Genomic DNA, 22,001 nt, shown 5'->3' on the forward strand with positions numbered 1-22,001 from the left:
AAAAAAAAATCACTGGGGAGTGTTTACTACCATTCCACTGAAAAGGGGAGTGAGTTTACTCAAAGCCTGCTGTGTTTTGCATGGTTAGTTCACCAGTACTCTAATAATGAAAGGCAACCCACACTGCCACTTCTCAGCAGCAGTTACAGCTCCAAAGCATGAAAGAAGGGCTTGAATACTCCTGGAAAAGTGGGAAAAACAAGCAAACAAACAACTCCCTTTCATTTTTACCACATAGTTTGCACATTTTATTATCACTATAAAACATTTTCTCAGATGTGACTTATGCATACTCATTACCATAGTTTATACTGTATATAGTGTCTACTTATCATTGTAAAATGTGACAACTTGGGGCTCTCAACCAGAATTTACTATACAGTACATACGTAGGTTCTATTACAGCTTTGCATTTATATACCTTTACATTTTTTTATCATTTATAACATAATTACTAACTAAGTGAGAAAAAGTGTCATATTTTGATTGCAACTCCAACATTCCACATATGGTCACTTTATGGCACAAACAGGCAGCGAGAGTCTATATTTCTATTGATAATTCATACGTATTAAGTTTGCATTCTTACCCACATAGTGTTATAAACATAACACCATTTACAAATACAGTGGGAAAATGATGCCAATTAAAAAGCATACAGACAATCCATAAATGCTGCGGGACCAAAAAAAAAAAATACTGCAAAAAAAGACAAACCTCCAAAATACATGCATGACAGAAATACCGCAACTTCACAGAACCAAACGAAAGTTAGCCAGCTTACCAGAGTCGCCAGAATAAGGGATACAATGTAAATCTTTAAAGGCATGAGTGAGATGCCCAGAAGAATATTTTGCAGAATTAAATTATATTGTTTATGTCTCTGTTGAACACTTGGCTGTAAAAATGGATTGCTGTATAATATGGCTTAATTTTGCATGGTAACATTTTCCAGGTCTGGCAACCTTGGTAGCCTGGCTAAATTCTTTTAAGGGCGCCTAACTTCTGTTTGTTTTGTGAAATTGCAGCATTTCTGTCATACATGTGTAGGCATGGTTACCACATTCGGTACAGGTATAGGTCTGTCTACTAGTGGGTAGCAATTCATGTAAAATCAAACAGTGTGGTATTTCGAACCTTTACGGTTGTAGACTTACACCGGATCAAGCACTTGGCCGGGAAACAAACAGTCAAATAGCAAACTCAGCTCGACTGCCTCTAAGTAATGTTACAAAATAACATGCCAACAAAGCAAGAAGAAGGCATTTGAAAGTACATTTAGGCTCTAGTTTTCAAAATGCACTCGCGCAATGCTAGTTTGCATTGGATTTGCCATTGGTACCGATTGGCAATAGCGATTAACATGGTGATTTGAACACCTCCAAATTTTCAAACTAAAACTTCAAGACACATGTTACAATCAAACAGCTGGTGTGTAATGAATACAATTTAATATAGTATAAATAAACGCACCAACCCAACCCCCCCTCTCCCCCACCCCCACTCCGCCGGGCCGCGGGACAAATTATCAAGCATTGACCGGTCCGCAGCTACAAAAAGGTTGGGGACCACTGGTCTAGAGCATATATTTTGCTTAATTTATTATTGACATATTTCTTGAAACTTTATATTTTATATTTTTATGAGATTTCCCGTTAATTTGCTCATCCATTGTAACACCCTATGTGGTATCTTTACTCTTTTAATGTCTGTCTATTTGTATTTAACTTTCTTTTCTGCTCCTACAGAAATGCATTATTTTAGTTTTATTGAGATTCAAAGATAGTCTGTTTGTGTCAAACTTTCTCTTACATTTATTAATTTATTCTGTTATTATTTGTATTAGCTTCTGTGTGTTTTTTCAGGTGCAAAACACAGGTGTTGTGTCCTGTGTTTACCTCGGCTCGCACAAAACGCTGTGTTGATTGCGAACCTTCACCTCCCATACTTCTTTCCAGGTTGTAGGGAAAGCGATATAAAAGCTTTCCGCAGTTCTTGCGGGTGGAGCAACACATCTAAAGTCTAACAAGGAAGCGCTGCAAACATAGCATCAGCTCAAAGTGAGTAGCAGTCATGGCGGCCTGTAGTCGCATGAGTTCCTTTTGGCCAACTATTGAGGAGGTCGCCTGAAACCGTGTTGGCCATACTCTTTGTATTGACGACTCGTTTATACACTACTGTCTTCTAAAATCTTGGAATTGCAAAGTCTACCATATAAAACCGAAACCACACAGTACTTGTAAATGAGACAGAAGTCTATGAAAATAAGATTACCGGACAGCACAGCTCAGTATTAAAAGTCAAAATAATAAGATTTTGTTTTAATTGACACATTGAACACTCAAAAGCACCAAGACGTAGAACCGTTTGGTGCCGGTCCAAATTAGTACAATTTCCAAACCGTAAATTAGCACCTGGGTGAAGTCTTGTCTGGTTTCATGTTGTCTTGTCATTTCCTGTTTTATTTTGAAAGGTTAACACTCCCTCTCGTTTCAGGTCACTTGCCTTTCCTCCTGTTTCACTGGTATGATGTCTCTCCTGATTGCCTGATTGTGCCCACCTGTGTCATCCTCCCTCATGTGTTTATCGTCTCATCACGTACCTCCAGCCTTCGTCCACAGTCTCGAACTGAGTTGCTAAGTATTGCTTTGCCTTTTTTTTTTTATTGATTTCTTTGTTTCCTCTGAGAAAGAGTGATTTTATTTGCTAAAGTTTTTGGTCAAGATTTTTGTGTGTTAAATTTCATAGTGCGTTGCCTTCCTTTTTTCCCTCCTCTCGGAGCGCTTTACTTTGTAGTTATCTCAGCTTTTTATAGCATACCTTCTGTTTAAAGTGTCTTGTCTCCTCTGCATGAGTGATTTACTTTTTTATGTAATCATAGATTGTTTTTTTTTGTTATTAGATTCGTGGGTAATTTTGCTATTGCCCGTTTCATCCCTATGGAGTGATTTTCCGTTTCTTGCGTTCTGCCTTAATGGTTTTTTGTTACTCTAATATATCAAAGATAAATTCTATAGCTGATTTGTATTAATCACTCTGTTCAAAGAGATTTCAAAGAAAACTGTTGAAAAAAGCCTGTGTCAATTATCCCCCTTCTGCTCCTGAGTCCTCATTCTCGCCAATGCCTACCAGTATCGATTCAATTGGAAAAGGTACCTATCCATATTAGGTGTTTTGGGGCTTTTCCAGCATTGTTTGGTTTTGCTTTTATTTTTGATCCCTTGGCGTTATGTAATTGCGGTATTTTTTTTAATTTGCAGCATTTTCTCCGTTGCCATTTGTATTTTTTTTGTGTTGGACGTTACTGTGCGTTTGCCACCATAAAGCACACATAGCCGGATACACCAACCCCCCCGCACAAAGACCGACAAAACAAACAACAAAAGATTTTCAAAGCAGGAGAATAAGTAATGCAGACACCACATATCTGTAACCTGAGAGAAACAATCCTCACTTACTCTTCTAGAGCTGCTCAAGAGTCTTGATAAAGGCCTTCATAAAATGATCTCCTCCTTCCTTTATCAGTCAACCTCCTCTTGAGCAGGAACCTCACTGCATCAGTCTCACTTTCTCCGATCAATAACCTTTAAGGCGACCGTACAAAGCATAGTTATGCTCTCTCACTGCAGTTAACGTTAAAGGACCAATGATTGATACACACACGAGGTGTGGTGAAATTTGTCCTCTGCACATGACCTATCCTCTTGTTCACCCCCTGGGAGGTGAGGGGAGCAGTGAGCAGCAGCGGTGGCCACGCCCGAGAATCATTTTGGTGTTTTAACCCCCAATGCCAACCCTTGATGCTGAGTGCCAAGCAGAGAGGTAACGGGTCCCATTTTTATAGTCTTTGGTATGACTCGGCCGGGGTTTGAACTCACGACCTACAGATCTCAGGGCGGATGCTCCAACCACAAGGCCACTGAGCTGCAGCATCACGTTGTTTCTACACTCGACAAAGCAAGAAATTATCCACAATTAGTACTGGACTTTAGGATTGCTATAACTGAGACTTTGTCATTGAAGGTCAGATAGTGTTCCTCAAAAGTCAGAAGAAAACAAGGCTTGATTTCGCATGCTCCTCTTTTAGTTCTTGTTTCTATTTCATTCGCAGGATGGAAGTATGTGAGTACTGTGGTCTGTATTTGTGTTCACAGATATTTAAAAAGATGTGGGTGTGTTTACGCCTGGATAAACAGACACATAGGGCCTTATTTACTAAAGGTTTGCGTGTACTAAAACACGTGCAAACCTGATAGCACACACAAAGCTGATCTACTAAACGTGTGCAATGTGGTTTGCGTCTGCTAAGTAAGCAGAATCAGGCAAGCAATCCATTTTGCAGTCTCTGGTTTTATTATTATGCAAAAATATATGCTGGTCATCAAAAACCCACAATACTGAGAGTAGAAGACAGCCTTTTTTTTTATATAGCACGTGCAATGTTTCTCATCAAAACTCATCACAGTTTTGTGTTTTATATAGCAAGTGTCAGAAGGATGTGCAAATTGACAGTTCCACACACGGCAAATCAGTGCTTGCGCTGCAAAGACCCATGTGTGTGTCAACATAATGGACAATCAGAAATAAAAAATATTCAACACATCGTCTATATTCAGCAACAACATTTTACAATTCTACAGCTGCTAGAGGACTTAAAGGGCTGATTCAAGTGATTTCAATTGATGCGTTTTGATGTCATTTAATATTTTTTAAATGATGTTTGTTTTTTTCCCACACAGAATATCCATCCATTCATTTTCTACCGCTTGTCCCTTATAGGGTTGCGGTGGGTGCTGTAGCCTATCCCAGCTGCACACGGGCGGAGGGCGGGGTACACCCTGGACAAGTTGCCATCTCATCGTAGGTGGCGACACTCACATTCATTCACTAGGGCCAATTCAGTGTTGCCAATCAACCTATCCCCAGGGGCATGTCTTTGGAGGTGGGAGGGAACCCACGCCATCACAGGGAGAACATGCAATCTCCACACAGAAAGATCCCAAGCCTAGGATCAAACCCAGAACCTTCTTATTGTGAGTCACATGTACGAACCCCTTCCCACCGTGCTGCCCACGTAGAATACAGTATATTATTGAAGTATTTTTAGTATTCAAAAAGCTTCTTTAGGTATGCATTTGTTTGCATCTTTTAAGTGCAACCTCTCACCAATGAGGAAAAAAAGGGATTTACATGTAGATGCACTGCACGACTGCTTTTAAAATGCCCATAAAAAGTGATGGCCGTATTATACATGAAAAATCCTCATTTAAATAAGGTGGTCTGCACCACTTTTCAATTGTACGAGCAGTATTTGTAAATCGCATGCAAAACGCTCCGAAATAGCACACACTATTTATGCTATGCATACGCTGTTTAGCGCGTGGTATTGGATCTTGATGAATCAGGCCCGCAAGCTCACTAGTTGGCTCTGTCGCACACTCAGACATTTGAACGCACCTGGCCTCAAGTGACAACCCTGCCTTTATTTTTTTTTTCTAATGTCTGTACTATGTTTTATTTTTTGTATTCAACATTTAACAATGCCAACAAATTCATTGTCAGTGTAACTTTTCAGCAATGGCAAGTTTTTTTTAATACCAAGATTTACTGGCAGTATTCTGGTACTAGACTAAGCGCTCCGTTAGATAAAATGATGTCTGCCAGCTTTGTTGTAATTGTCGACATTCAGAGGAAGATTTTAGGCATGCGTTTTTCTGTGATTTTTAGAAACAACACAGTACAATTTATTTCAGCATTTTTTTTCTAAATGCTGACATTGACTGTCTCAGGGGGACATCTCGGTCAAATAAGACGTACACAAACAATCTACTTTTTACAGAATATAGACACATCTGTGGATTTATTCATCCGTGTCCCCTCAGGACTCTGAGGCCATCACAAACGCCTGATGGCTTTACCTGGTGGCCCTTCACTCACTCACAGGATTGACATATCATGTTGTTAGATTTGGCAGGTGTTCATTCTGCGGAGCATTGGTAGCAGGCTTTCCATTTTATCAGCCCCTGGTTAGGGCACTGGCCAAAATAATTCTGCTGCAATTACCATATGTTGTGATTGTGGTTTTTGGAGCAACACTACAACATCTGTGTTATACTGGCATCCAGGGCACACTGCGAAAAATTTCCCCACTCTGCATTCTTCCCTGCATCTACTTAACATGTGTTCCGTGCAGCACTAATTTAGATGCTATTTAGGAGCACAGTTCAAGTTTCTACAAGTACATTAAAATCATCGGTGTTCCTTACACATTTTAAGCCGTTTTACAACGCACCATTGCACAGAGAGCACACTTTTAACAACAAACACTGACACATTCACTAATGAAAGCCTCAATGAATGTTGTCGAAGTTGGCAAATGAAAGCTGCTTCCAAATGAAGGGATTCACTGGTCTACAGAAATAATTATCTCTACAAACCTGTAACATCCATCAACTCTACAGCTAAGCAGGTGGGAAGTTCACATGGCATCCACCAGGGATCAGGTTGAAGCAGCCAACGGGCTGCCAGTCAGGGTAGTGTGCCTCTGTCAGTGGAGTCTCCCAGTGAAGGGCTGTGCTGGCATCCAGCATCTCAAATCCAATGTACTTGTTATTGATGGAATGCCAACCAGGAATTTGGCTTATCACCTTCAGGCTAATTCTCTTACACTGGTGCTTGCTGATGCTGTAGATCAGTGGTTTTACTGAATATCACCTCAGAAAACACGTGGCTCTCCCAGTACCATGATCATGACCAATATTAAAATACAGTAGTGTGGTGTGCCTAAATAGTCATTAAAAACAATGCATGGGTTGTATTTAACAAACATATCAAATATTTTGTCCTCTTTAACATAACACACAGTTTGAACAGTAACATTGCATTTCAATATTTAATTAAGTAATTTTTTGGCTTAACACTAGATGGAGCCCGCGTACCACTAGAACCACAATTTGAGAATGAGTCAGTACTGTCCTTGCTGTAAATTAGTCCGATTTCTCAATTACTTGGATTCTAAATAAGCATCCTACAACCCATGGAACATTTTTAATTTGAACGTGTTTGGTTTTTGAAAAGTTGAACTAACAGTCTGGTTTACGCATTTGGAAACAAGATCTCTGGAGTGGGGGTGTTCTGTCAAACGGGACCCTTCGTATTGTACATGCACCAGTCTCAACGCGTGGGATACAACCCGGAAGCCGATACCATTTAAAGAAAAAATACTAACAATTGTAATGAAGAGGAGACTGTTTATTTGCTTCACAAATTAAAATAATGGAACATGGTATTATTATCAATGGGAGAAAAAAATGAAGCTAGGATTTATTTAAGAAGTTTGCTCTGGAAATTTAAACACCCAAATAAAATACGAATGAGATAAAAGAGAATGAAGCAGGTATATTAAAGGCGAATAATATAGCGTACACAAACCTCTTCATGCTGCATGTGTGCACTCCAAACTGATTAGCAATAATTCTGTATTCCACACAACTGGCAAAATAGTCCAGAAGAATAGCAAACTTCATCTGGAACAGTATCGGCCGAGGAATCAAAGGTCTTTTCCTTCTGATTTAAAACTTCTTCCTTTAATCTACAGAGCCTTATGAATGAATAAATGACATTTTAAGGGCTTTGTTCCAATGATTCACCGTCTGAAAATTTCTTCGAAACAAATTTTGGCATATGACCAATAGTCACGATTAGAGAATGTGCACTGACATTTCACTTGTCGGTGTGAAAATACAAATAAAACACATTTTTTGAGAAATAAGATTAATTTAGTGCATGGAAACATAATTACTGTGATTAAATAACAATGGCACAGTGGCAAAGCAATGACAGAGGGTTTGGAAAGTAAGTAGGGTCCATTTTCAGTACGTTGGAATCTCAAATTTGACTGTTCTCAAATGTATTGCATAATAGCAGTAGAATAGCAATGCAAGCAGTACATGACATGACAGATATGACGTACCATCCATCCATTTTCTACCGCTTATCCCTTTCGAGGTCGCGGGGGGTGCTTGAACCTATCTCAGCTACAATCGGGTGGAAGACGGGTTACACCCTGGACAAGTCGCCACCTAATCGCAGGGCCAACAAAGATAGTACATGCAACAAAAACATAAACACACTTTTGTTTTTGTTCCCAATTCTTATGGGCTGAACTTAAAGATTTAAAACGTTGTCCATGTTTACAAAAGGCCTATTCCTCTTGATTATAGTTTGCAAATCTGTTTAAATCTTTGTCAGTGAGCACTTCTCCTTTGCCAGGACAATCCATCCACAACAGGAACAGAAACATGCAATCCACAGCGTCCCACACATTACTCAATGCGTGACGTGTCTGGTGAGTGGGGTGTACGACTGGATATCATATAGGGACGTGGATCTTAAAACGACTTTCAAATCGATTCAAATTTTTAGGTTTGATGATTCAATTCAGAAATAATTCACACAAGTCTTGATTCGCAATCAATACTTTTTTGTCGCAAAAGGTGCCAATTTCAGGATTAATTACATTCCTATACTAGACCAGAGGTGCACACACCTTTTCGGTTGGCAAATTTTTACTAACATTACCAAGTCGATATTGCACTAAAGAAGTTGAATCAGCAAAGTTCCGCAACCTCCCATTCCGCATTACTTTGTCCAGTTCCTCTATTCAGTTTGTACTCTTTAAAATACATAAACTGGTGGTTTACTTTGTAACTTGTTTTAGGTAATTTTCCCAGACCCATGGATTGAATTTGGGCTCTTGACTTGTATTTGTGTTGTTGTCGGAGAGACACGGGTTTGTTGAAATAAAAGAGCTCTTGTTTGACGTTCTTTCTTTATACTGAGCTTTCATCACATCAGCGGCCATCCTACAAATTAAGTGTCAATCAAGTGACAAATGTCTGAGTGACGATCTACTGATCTACATGTATTTTCTTTAAATGCTATCCATTGTTAGATTGTTACTGACCCAAGAAAGTGTTGAATCCAAAGTAAGCCCAATCATTTGCCTTAAGCAAAAATGGGTCGAACTGTATTTATTTCTCTGTCATGCAGGTACATTACCAAACTCTAAAACTGGCTGGCTAACTTTAGCAGCGTGCTTTACCCGACCCTGTTGGAACAAAACACTATGGAGGACGTTATCTGACAAACAGTTGACACAGCAAATAGCTTGATAAAGGCATATTTACAAACTGATGATTAAAACTTTAGAATTTATAAGAATTACAAATCTGATGTGAATACATGTTTCCAACACCCATTGTATCATGGCCAATTTCTTAAATTGATTTGATTTCGATTCGTCAGTGTAAAAAATGAAAAAAACCAAAACACAATTCAATTCAATCAACACTTAGATAATGAAAAATTTTCAACTCTGTTACAAAATATAAAGGTACTAAATCTTTTCTCTTCACTAGATTGAAGTGCTAACATTTAAATAGGACAGTTTACATTTAAACTGTTAACATGACTGTCTCAAGTCTCAAAAGGGCAATTATGAAACAGGAAAGGAATTGCAAATGTAGTGTACTTGTACTGTATCGTTCCATCACTGCAAATTGAATAAAGGAGACCTACGATGATTTGAATTTGAATTTAAAAATTTCCTTGCTGTCTAAATAATGTGTTGAATATGATTTGGTATAAATCTTGCATAAAATTTGTGTCACAGTCACTTTTATAATCTTTTTTTGAGTCTGTCTTCAAGATGTTCGATTCTGTAAGCGAATAAAACCACGCCCACCCTCTCCAAAAGTATCAATTTACCGTATCTTTTTAAAATGTGCAATGTTTCTTCCACTTTGCAGTGATGTCACGACACAGCCAGACTGCAAAACCCAGCGAACATCCAAAACTGCGTGCAAGCTCACGGCAAAAGCATAAACCTTATGATTTGGTGCTTTGGCGTATTTTACCATGAGTAAAATAAGAAATAACAAACTTTACCCAAGATACCTATCGATTTCATCATCATGCGACAGACAAGTACTGTATGTACTCAGTGGCCTAGTGGTCACAGTGTCCCCCCTGAGATCGGTAAATTGTGAGAAAAAACCCTAACCGAGTCCTTCCAAAGACTATAAACATGGGACTCGTTACCAATTTTCCCTCCAATTTTTCATATGTGTGAGCAAACGGCAAAACTCCTTGAGCATTCAGTGACGCACATGTGAGCGACGGCAGACGTGCACACTGTTATGCGCTTATCTTTTTATTCGATTTTTTCCGCCGCCTAGATTTTCCGTGCGCAGAGGACGCGTGAGCAGTGTGCAATTGCACAGGCACGTACCTTAGTGGGAACGTTACTCTTTACCTCCCTGCGTGACACTCAGCATTAAGGGTTGGAATTGGGGGTTAAATCACCAAAAATGATTTCCGGGCATGGCCACCGCTGCTGCCCACTGCTCCCCTCACTTCCCAGGGGATGAACAAGGGGATGGGTCAAATGCCGATACAAATTTCACCACACCTAGTGTGTGTGATAATCTTTGGTACTTTAACTTTAACTTAACTTACAAACGTTTGTATATGAGAATTTTTTCTGTCATCAATACAAGACACAGGGCTAACTTTGATGCTGTATGTATTATATATTTCGTTTTTTTGCATTAAAATCATAAAGCATTTAAAATATATGGTGCCAATTTATCAACTTTAAAACATTCAGATATATTATACCAGTGGTCCCCAACCACCGGGCTTGATTGGTACCGGGCCGCAGAAGAATTGTTTATTATTATTATTATTTTTTGTATGAATTTTTTTTTTTAAACTTTTTTTTAATTATTAAATCAACATAAAAACGCACTATGCACTTACAATTAGTGCACCAACCCCAAAAAACTCCCTTTTTCATGACAAAAACCTCCCTTTTTCATGGCAAAAAAAAAAAAAAATCCCCCTCCCCCGCTGGGCCGCGGTACAAATTATCAAGCGTTGACCGGTCCGCAGCCACAAAAAGGTTGGGGACCACTGTATTAGACGGTTAAAAAACAGGTGTCATTAGCAAACGTAAGAGGCAGTGCATTCTTACAAAAGTTTTTGAATCATTGCTATAGATTAGAAAAATAAAAGAAGTCCAAATATGGAACTCTCAGGAACCCCAAACATGTATTTAGCTCTAATACCTTTCTGATTATTGATAGAAACCTACTCAGTGGCCTAGTGGTTAGAGTGTCCGCCCTGAGATCAATAGGTTGTGAGTTCAAACCCTGGCCGAGTCATACCAAAGACTATAAAAATGGGACTCATTACCTCCCTGCTTGGCACTCAGCATCAAGGGTTGGAATTGGGGGTTAAATCACCAAAAATTATTCCCGGGCGCGGTACCGTTGCTGCCCACTGCTCCCTTCACCTCCCAGGGGGTGATCAAGGGTGATTGGTCAAATGCAGAGAATAATTTCGCCACACCAAGAGTGTGTGTGACAATCATTGGTACTTTAAAGGCATACTGAAATGAGATTTTCTTATTCAAACGGGGATAGCAGGTCCATTCTATGTGTAATATTTTATCATTTCGCGATATTGCCATATTTTTGCTGAAAGGATTTAGTAGAGAACATCCACGATAAAGTTTGCAACTTTTGGTGCTAAGAGAAACCGGAAGTCGCAGACGATGATGTCACACGTGTGGGGGCTCCTCACATATTCACATTGATTTTAAAGGGAGCCTCCAACAAAAAGTGCTATTCGGACCGAGAAAACGACAATTTCCCAATTAATTTGAGCGAGGATGAATGATTCGTGTTTGAGGATATTGATAGCGACGGACTAGATTAAAAAAAAACTAACAAAAAAAAAACGTGATTGCATTGGGACGGATTCCGATGTTTTTAGAGACATTTACTAGGATAATTCTGGGAAATCCCTTATCTTTCTATTGTGTTGCTAGTGTTTTAGTGAGTTAAATAGTACCTGATAGTCAGAGGTGTACGTCCACGGGTGTCTTGACGCCAATGTCTCAGGGGAGTCGACGGCAGCTTTATGGACGGCACAAGCTAAGCTTTTCTCCGGTAAGAAGCGACTTTTTACCACAATTTTCTCACCGAAAGCTGCTGGTTGACATTCCGTCGTGATTCATGTTTGCTTGACCGCACTCTGATCCATAGTAAAGTTTCACCTCCAAGAATTTTAAACAAGGAATCACCATGTGTTTGTGTGGCTAAAGGTTAAAGCTTCCCAACTCCATCTTTCTACTGTGACTTCTCCAATATTAATTGAACAAATTGCAAAAGATTCAGCAACACAGATGTCCAAAATACGGTGTAATTATGCCGTTAAAGCAGACAACTTTTAGCTGTGTGTGTGCTCAGCGCTTATACCTCCTAAAAACCTGTGACGTCTTGCGTACACGTCATCATTACACAATGTTTCGAAGACAAAACTCCTGGGAAATTTTAAATTGTAATTTAGTAAACTAAAAAGGCCGTATTGGCATGTGTTGCAATGTTAATATTTCATCATTGCTATATAAACTATCAGACTGCGTGGTGGGTAGTAGCGGGTTTCAGTAGGTCTTTAACTTTAAACATATGTATCTCTACCATGGAGATAGTTATGTGTAATTTTAAAACAAATTCCAAACTGTATTTTATGAGAATAGGTAATAGTGTTATCGTAGATTTAGCCCTAATATTCTGTTATTAAAATATCTATCTTGTTGTTAAAAAAGTAAATTTGAGACAAATTAAAACAAAGGAGATTAGTTTTATAGACTATTAAAGTAAAGTGGAAAATGATTTGATTTACAGTAACTTCTTTCAGAGGCCCTTATAGGCTCAGCCCTGACTCTTTACAATGTCTGGCCATGCCCCTGCAGTAAATCAAACTTTACAAGGCAAGATGGATTTCTCTCCTCTTAGATTTATTACCTTTGACACAAACACGTGAGGGGGCGTTTATGTCAATCATGCTGGCTTTGCAACCTCTGTAATTCATCAGAGCCAAAGCAATTAATATTTCAATTAACTGAATTTGTTAAAAACTGAAGCTCTTAATTCATTTATTTACTGTCAATAGACTTTGTGGAAGAAGGACATTACGCTCACCAATGCTTGATGCAATGCAGAAAATATAAATAAGCAAATATCAAATGGAAAAATACATTTTCTTTGATCGCTGCATTTTTTTGTGTGTTATGCTTTTCAAACTGTCTTGTTCTTGACAAAGCGTTGACAAAACACTTACTTCAAGTGTATAATTAGGGAAACCAAACACATTGTTAACATCAATTTAAATAGCACTTACCACTGGAAGCTGAGCAAGATGAAATAAGTGTCAGGCAGTGGAATGATCAGATTTCAAATACTGTGTCGCCATACATTTAGTAAGGCGTTTGAGAGGCGACAAAGAGTGAATAAATCAACTGTCCTGGTTTGTGAAATATTTCCTTGAATAATCTGAATACAGTCAGCATCAGTTCTCTTCAAAATATGGCAGGTTTTCCCAAACGTTAATGTTGAAAATCAATAATAAATTAATCTCTGCACTTTAGGAACATGTAGATACATTTCCTGCTCAAATTGTACGGCATCATTTCAGTTTTAGAGACATGTTTTTATTCACTGTAAAGATGTGCAGTTGTGTAACATTTTCTTGACTGGCAAGCAATAAGGTAATGTGATGAATTCCCTTGGCAGCATCAAGAAACATAAAGATCAACTGAGCATACACAAGCTGGAAAATGTTGTCATTCATATTCAACATTAAAATTCCTTTCTGTGTGTATGTGTGTGCGTGTGCTTAAGTGCACAGTGATCACAGCCTACCGATTGCCTGCGTTGAAGTACTGTAGATTGCCGCTATTGACATTTTCCCATTGTGCATAGTGGTGCAGAAGGCAATAATTAAATATCAGGTGCATAAGCTGCTCTTTAATTTGACATGTGTGCTTGAGGCAATAAACACATGTGGTGCAGTGGGGGCTGCAAATTGCAGGGGAATAAAATATCATATCAAGAGTGAGAGGATCATTGTATCAGGTACGCCGTGACAGCTCGTTTGATCATTATGTCAGGGCGAAGGAGGTTTGCTAATTAGTTGTCATTAAGACTCACCATCTAATCAGGGCTCGCTCTTGCATAACAAATGTCCCCATCACATAAGTGAACAATAGCCTTATCCCTTTCTGGCCACACGAAAGCTGATACACAGGTGCTTTGGCATCTTTTGGGGCTATAATTACAACAGAATGACTGATTCATGCAGTGGAACTAATGTTCATTTTTAAACAGAGTGGAACACTTTTACTCCTTTTTAAATGATTCCCTCCTCCTAGAATCATCATGCCTTGAGTAATATGTAGGTTGATTTACTATGCAGAATAGCTCAAGCATACGGTCCGTGAACAGAGATAAAGAAAGACTGCTTCCGTCTCACAGCAGCACAGATGCATTATATCAGCATAAGTGGGAACGACTTCTTCAGACAACACCCTTGTGAGCGGACCCCAGATGTCTCTGAAACCACGCATGCCTCTTGCCATGACTTTCAAATATGGCAGAAAGTGCTCCGGTGAGAGACCCATGCATTATTAGCTGACAGTCCCATATAAATAATAAGGCACATAATGCCAACTGTGAGTGCTTGGGTGCCCACCAGGACACTCAACAGGTGCACCTCTCGTCGCTGCATTTCCATTTTGTTCAACAAAGAGCCTGTCTGTGCGAATAACTTCTGTCTGAAAGCTTTGCCTGATCATTCTTTTATGTGCCACTTCGCAGAATGCACAACATTCACAGGATCTCATGATAATAGGCTCGTCGGGACGCAGAGAAAGGAGCGAGACGCTTGTCAGAGTGCATATGTCGTCCTTCCACCCGAGGGAGATCGCTCAGAGCACGACACATCAGTTACAGGACACTGAGAGACCATCCGAGCTTCTCCCCCTTTCTCCTCGTGCCATCTTGCAGCCTAATGGTTGTCATGTTAGGGAGGGCCTGGGCTCTTGTCTGGGCCTGGCCTGTAGTCATGTGGAATCCATTAGAGGTCGCAAGCGCACAGGACGGACGGTCGATTAATAAGACAGAAGTAAGGCATTGGCAGGGGAAGAAAATGAGTTTTTTTTTTATCTCTGTTCTGCACTGTACAGTACTGTCCATATGGGCTTGTTAAAGCAAACAGATGTAGGGAGGGAAATTGAAGAGGATGTCTAACATCATGGTTGCACTTCTGAGCCAAGTCTCTTGTGTACTCACAACAACATGCCAAATGGAAGCTCCCGTTCTGGCCACAATATTGCAGCATATTCAAGTTGGCTTGAATGACCCGCTGTATATTGAGATTGCCACCTAAAGCCATAACTGTGGTAAACAACCTTGGACACGTTTAAGAAAAAAAAGATCACGAAAAAAGCTAACTGCAGGGGAGCCTCAAGACCAACACTATCTTACACTTGTTGCACACAATAATATAAAGTGTAGTCTGAGTGAATCTAGCAACACATCTTCATCAATAAACGTTTTAGCTTGTTGGCCAACTGCCAGAACAGTAAAGGAGAACTAAAAACGCTGCAAAGATGAATACAATAATATGTTATATTTTCTTATAAGCAGAAAACAGAGCAATGCAAATTATTCCATTGAATTTGCAAGCTCAATTGTACCCTGAGTGAAACTAATGCTTCAAACACAAGATTACCATGAGTGCAAGGAAATTGATATTTTGCTCTGTGAATCAATATAGATAGATAGATAGATGGATAGATAGATAGATGGATAGATAGATAGTATGGGTGTAACGGTACGTGTATTTGTATTGAACCGTTTCGGTACGGGGGTTTCGGTTCGGTACGAGGGTGTATCAAACGAGTTTGTAATCTAAAGTCTTAGCAAGCTGCTCTGCTTTCTGCTTCTGTCTGAGCAGTGAGCACCAAGCATTGTCCCGCCCACACAACCATCTGATTGGTTACATACAAAGCCAATCAGCAGTGCGTATTCAGAGCGATGTAACAGCCAATCAGCAGTGCGTATTCAGAAAGCATGGAGTCAGTGCTCCGGCGTTGAGATGAGCAGATATGTGTTTAGCAGGTGAGCAGCTGACATCGTACACTCCCCAAATGATAAAAAACACTTCCCAGTCACAACTATTACAAACATCACCTTCTAGAAACTTAAACTGCAGCTCAGCTCACTCATAGTTGAGGTGAAGGCTAATTAGCTTTTAGCGTTACATTAGCTCATTTTGCTGTGCATGTGTGTGTGTGTGTGTGCGTGCGTGCGTGCGTGCGTGTGTGTGTGTGTGTGTATAATAAAAGTCAACTACAGACTTCCCAAATGCTGTAATAAATTAAGCACGATGAGTTGACTTGAAACTGTTTAATGTTGCACTTTTTATATGTAGAAGAAAGGTTTTGTCATTTTATTTAATCCAAGCAACAACTTCAGGCAGTTTAATGTGGATTAACGTGGGCAGAATTATTATAGTGATCCCAATGTTAAAAGGATAAAGCCATTGTTTACAAATTTGGTAAATAAATAACCCAAAAATTTATATTTTGTTGTTTTCTTTCTGTACCAAAAATTAACCGAACCGTGACCTCTACACCGAGGTACGTACCGAACCGAAATTTTTGTGTATCGTTACACCCCTAATAGATAGTATTTATTCCTTCAGGAGGGTTCGCTCGGGAAAATTTAAATTGAGATCGAATTTAAAAAGTAAAAAGTGAATAATGGGGGTGTAAATGGAAATAAAATATTACAATGAGAATAAAAATAAAAAGCAACAATAAGAATACAAATATAACAGTAAAAATGGTCATCCTAGTACCACCCTTCCCCCAGAGAGGAGTTATACAGTCTGATGGCATGTGGGACAAAGGAGTTTTTCAATATTTGAAAGATATGAATCCATAATCAATCAATGAAATAGATGATTTAACCCAGCCCTCACAATATCAAATAAAGTAATGTTTTCTCTGACACAAAAAAGGATTGCTTTCCTCCTTTTTATGTACCCGAACTCCAACTTTCCTTATCCACGCATGGATAAGGCACCATTTTTTCTTGTCATCAAAAATATTGTTGATTATTTATTTTTTTCTAATTATCATTTAGGGCAGCACGGTGGAGGACTGGTTAGTGCATCTGCCTTACAATACTTAGGTCCTGAGCAGTCCTGGGTTCAATCCTGGGCTCGGGATCTTTCTGTGTGGAGTTTGCATGTTCTCCCCGTGACTGCGTGGGTTCCCTCCGGGTACTCCGGCTTCCTCCCACTTCCAAAGACATGCACCTGGGGATAGGTTGACTGGCGTGTTTAAATGTGTGTGTGAATGTTGTCTGTCTATCTGTGTTGGCCCTGCGATGAGATGGCGACTTATCCAGGGTGTACTCCGCCTTCCGCCCGATTGTAGCTGAGATAGGCACCAAAAGGGACAAGCGGTAGTAAATGGATGGATGGGATAATTATCAATTATTTTCAGATAGTTTTTTAAACTTTAAGAAGCCTTTTCTTATGTAATGTTTTGTTGCATGAGCAAAGGCTGCAATACAGCCAAAGCGGCAGAACCCATACAATTCTAGTCAGTGGGTCAGTTTCCCCCACCAGTACGGTGCCAACAGTCGGCAGCCCTCTGCCACATACATGCAGAGTTTCTATTTTTGAGGCCGACAAACAATTTTTTAAATAAAATACTCTGTGTTCCACCTGGAAATGTCAGAACCGGTGGAAACAGACCTAAAGTAAACTAGTCTTTTTCAAATGTTATTCCCCTCGTTGACACAATGGATGAGGACATGCTGATTTTGGAGCGCCAAAATCAAAGAATCATATTAAAGGCCTACTGAAAGCCACTACTACCCACCACGCAGTCTGATAGTTTATATATCAATGAGGAAATATTAACATTGCAACACATGCCAATACGGCCTTTTTAGTTTACTAAATTGCAATTCTTAAATTTCCCGGGAGTTTTTTCTTGAAAACGTCGCGTAATGATGACGTGTACGTGTGACGTCACGGACTGTTAGGAATATGAGCGCTGCACACACACACAGCTAAAAGTCGTCTGCTTTAACGGCATAATTACACAGAATTTTGGAGATCTGTGTTAATGAATCCTTTGCAATTTGTTCAATTAATATTGGAGAAGTCACAGTAGAAAGATGGAGTTGGGAAGCTTTAGCCTTTAGCCACACAAACACATTCCTTGTTTAAAATTCACAGAGGTGAAACTTTACTATGGATCACAGCGAACATGGATTCCCAACCGAATGTCAACCAGCAGGTTTCGGTGAGAAAATTGTGGTAAAAAGTCGCTTCTTACCGGAGATCAGCTGAGCTTGTGCCACCCATAAAGCTGCCGTCGACTTCCCTGAGACATTGGCGTCAACACCCGGCCATGGACATACACCTCCGACTATCAGGTACTATTTAATTCACTAAAACACTAACAACACAATAGAAAGATAAGGGATTTCCCAGAATTGTCCTAGTAAATGTCTCTAAAAACATATGAATCTGTCTCAATGCAATCGCGTTTTTTTTTTCCAACTTTTTTTTTTACTTTTTTTTTTTTTTTTTCTAGTCCGTCGCTATCAATATCCTCAAACACAAATCTTTCATCCTCGCTCAAATTAATAGGGAAATTGTCGTTTCCTCGGTCAAAATAGCTGTATTTGTTGGAGGCTCCCATTAAAATCAATGTGAATATGTGAGGAGCCATCAAACATGTGACGTCATCGTCTGCGACTTCCGGTAGAGGCAGAGCTTTTCTCTTAACACCGACAGTTGTGAACTTTATCGTGGATGTTCTCTACTAAATCCTTTTAGCAAAAATATGGCAATATCATGAAATGATCAAGTATGACACATAGAATGGACCTGCTCTCCACGTTTGAAAAAGAAAATCTCATTTCAGTAGGTCTTTAAAGGCGTAGCTTGAGACAGCTATTTTAGGGGCTTGTGTGAACTCTGACCTGACACGGGGGAGAAGCAGCGAAGTGATTAGCAGGAGTTGGATGAGAAGTGTGTGTGCAGAATTTATAATGATTTATGTTTTTTACAAAAAAAAAATCATAGAAATAAATTGTGCAACATATATTTTTTTCAAAGTATACATTTTAAAACACATAAAAGATACAATCTTAAATTTACCTAACACAACTCTGTTCAGGATTCAAACCTAATACCACTGTCTTTTGAAACAAGCACAAACACTGTGACCCACAGTTGCCAGTGGGAATACATTTGCGGTAAAATTGTATATATTATTCATTAAGTGACATTTTATGTGCGCTTTGTTCACGCGAAACTGGGCCCCCCATGGTCCTACGCACATTGCGTAATCTGCATAAAGGGAGGGTGGCCCTGCAAGTTGGTGTACATCACAGACACCACCAGTTGGTTTTGATGGATGCCGAAACACCAACACGTTCCACAGCGTAGGTGTTCAGCAGCTGTTACGCATCAAGTGCAGATCCGAGGTTACAACTGCCATGTATGGTCTGCTGTCTGTTGTTTGGAAATGACGTCAACCATTTCTTATTCAGCATAGTTTTTTTATTTCCTTAAACAAAAAAATGAGTTGTCTGTTAATTCAGTGGTTCTCAAATGGGGGTACATGTACCCCAAGGGGTATGTGAGATTTTTTTTTAAATATTCTAAAAATAGCAACAACTCAAAAATCCTTTAGAAATATATTTATTGAATAATACTTCAACAAAATATAAATGTAAGTTCATAAACATTGCATCAGTCCATCTTAGATGATCTCGGGCTCAGAGAAGCCGGCGGCGTTTCTGGATGTTGTTGATAAATGGCTTTATCTTTGCATAGTAGAGCTTTAACTTGCACTTACAGGTGTAGCAACGAACTGTATTTAGTGACAGTGGTTTTCTGAAGTGTTCCTAAGCCCATGTGGTGATATCCTCGAGAGCATTGTTTCTTAAATTGGGGTATGCGTATACCTGGGGGTACTCGAAAGTATGCCAAGGGGTACATGAGATTTTTAAAAAATATTTTAAAAATAGGAACGATTCAAAAATCCTTTATAAATATATTTATTGAATAATGCTTCAACAAAATATGAATGTATGTTCATAAATTGTGAAAAGAAATCCAACAATGCAATATTCAGTGTTAACAGCTAGATGTTTTGTGGACATGTTGCATAAATATTGATGTTAAAGATTTATTTTTGTGAAGTATTGTTTATAGTTAAGTTCATGAATCCAGATGGATCTCTATTACAATCCCCAAAGAGGGCACTTTAGGTTAATGATTACTTCTATGTGTATAAATCTTTATTTATAATTGAATCACTTGTTTATTTTTCAACAAGGTTTTAGTTATTTTTATATATTTTTTTCCAAATAGTTCAAGAAAGACCACTATAAATTAGCAATATTTTGCAATGTTATACAATTTAATAAATCATAAACTGATGACAAGGTGCTGTATTTTACTTCTTTATCTCTTTTTTTCAACCAAAAATGCTTTGCTCTGATTAGGGGGTACTTGAATTAAAAAAAAATTCACAGGGGGTATATCACTGAAAAAAGGTTGAGAACCACTGTGTGAATTCATGGTGTCTAATCAAATTTGCATCAAAAATACAAATGGTGATATTGTTTATTAAGGTTAGTTATCATGATGTCAAAGAGGATTCATCTTTTTGCACTCTTCAGTGGTGTTAATTGACTGCATGGTTGAATGTGTGTGTGTGGTACCTTGAAGCGAACGCTTGTGTGACAAACGCATGCAAGATCTGCCACACAAAAACCCTGAAGTGAGAGGGATGCGATTCGCTGTGCCACCCAAGCCAAGTCATTAGGCTCCACAGCACCTGCACAGTTTCCTCCTACGTAAAGAGCTGTAAAAATTAATCACACACATCCTTATGCACTTTGATGCAATTTATATTGCGCATTAATGAAGGCTGACAGCTGTAACTAAAAGGCAGAATGATCACTTATAATTCAAATAAAAATCAGAGTGAAAAACAAAAGTAATTTACATGACTTTTTTCCCCCTGTCATGGTCTATTTCATCATTACCCTGCTTTGATTTGTGCTGTTTTAGCGAAAGACGCGTGCATCTGAAAAGACTAAATGATCTGCAAATTGATGCGACACCAAGGCTGTGTCTCACTCCCGTGTATGAGCTCTAATTGTGCATTGTGTGAAGGTGTAGCAGGAGATTATAGAAAAAAGCTTTTCTCTTCACCTCATTTTAATCTCAATGTCTGATCAGCTGCCTTTGTTGACTTCCTGCATGCTTAGAGGCATTTTTACACTTCTGGTTTTATCACCTCGTATACATTATGACTTACAGTAGATATATTTCTCCATGTTTTTGCAAAAGCAGAAGCTTTTTGGGTTTCCAAAGAAAAATTAAATAGAATCTAGCATACATTTATGGCTAAAGATTATGCCCGCATACAAAAAACATCATGAGCAAAACATTTGAGCTGACCTTCAGAGATCCCTAATTAAATTTTGGGCGTGTGGTGATGCTATAACTGATTTCATTCTTCATTATGGCCTGTAATGACATTTCTCAGCTGTCAGAAGCATTGCAGGAGGTTTGCTTGTGAAGTTGACGATGAATTAACCATTATACTAGCCTCCACAGCATCACCATAAAGGAAAGAGGGATAAAACAGAGTGTAAATAAATCCAAAAACCTAACAATGAATAATATTTGCTAAAAAAATACTTTTGAAGAGGCAATTTAATATTTAAACCATATGCCTTTGTCATTTGGTAACCGACATCAGGGCTCATACTGGCATATGCACAAACCCATATGTCTTTGACCCAATGAAAGACTTTTAAGGACTTCCAAAGATATAATTAAGATGTCAGTGTGTGTGGGTCAGCTGCAGTGTAGGATCTAGTACAGACGATGCACCGCACATCTACAGAGAGGCCAGCTGGAACAGTGAAGATGCACACATAGATGGATGTCCTTAGCCCTGATTTACACAAATGTAAAAAGTACGACATGTTAAATACTAGTTAATTTGCACACAGCAAGAAGAGCTCTAATTTGTGTTGGAA

The sequence above is a fragment of the Nerophis ophidion genome, linkage group LG02 (assembly GCF_033978795.1).
Source record: "Nerophis ophidion isolate RoL-2023_Sa linkage group LG02, RoL_Noph_v1.0, whole genome shotgun sequence".
In the NCBI taxonomy this organism is placed as follows: Eukaryota; Metazoa; Chordata; class Actinopteri; order Syngnathiformes; family Syngnathidae; genus Nerophis; species Nerophis ophidion.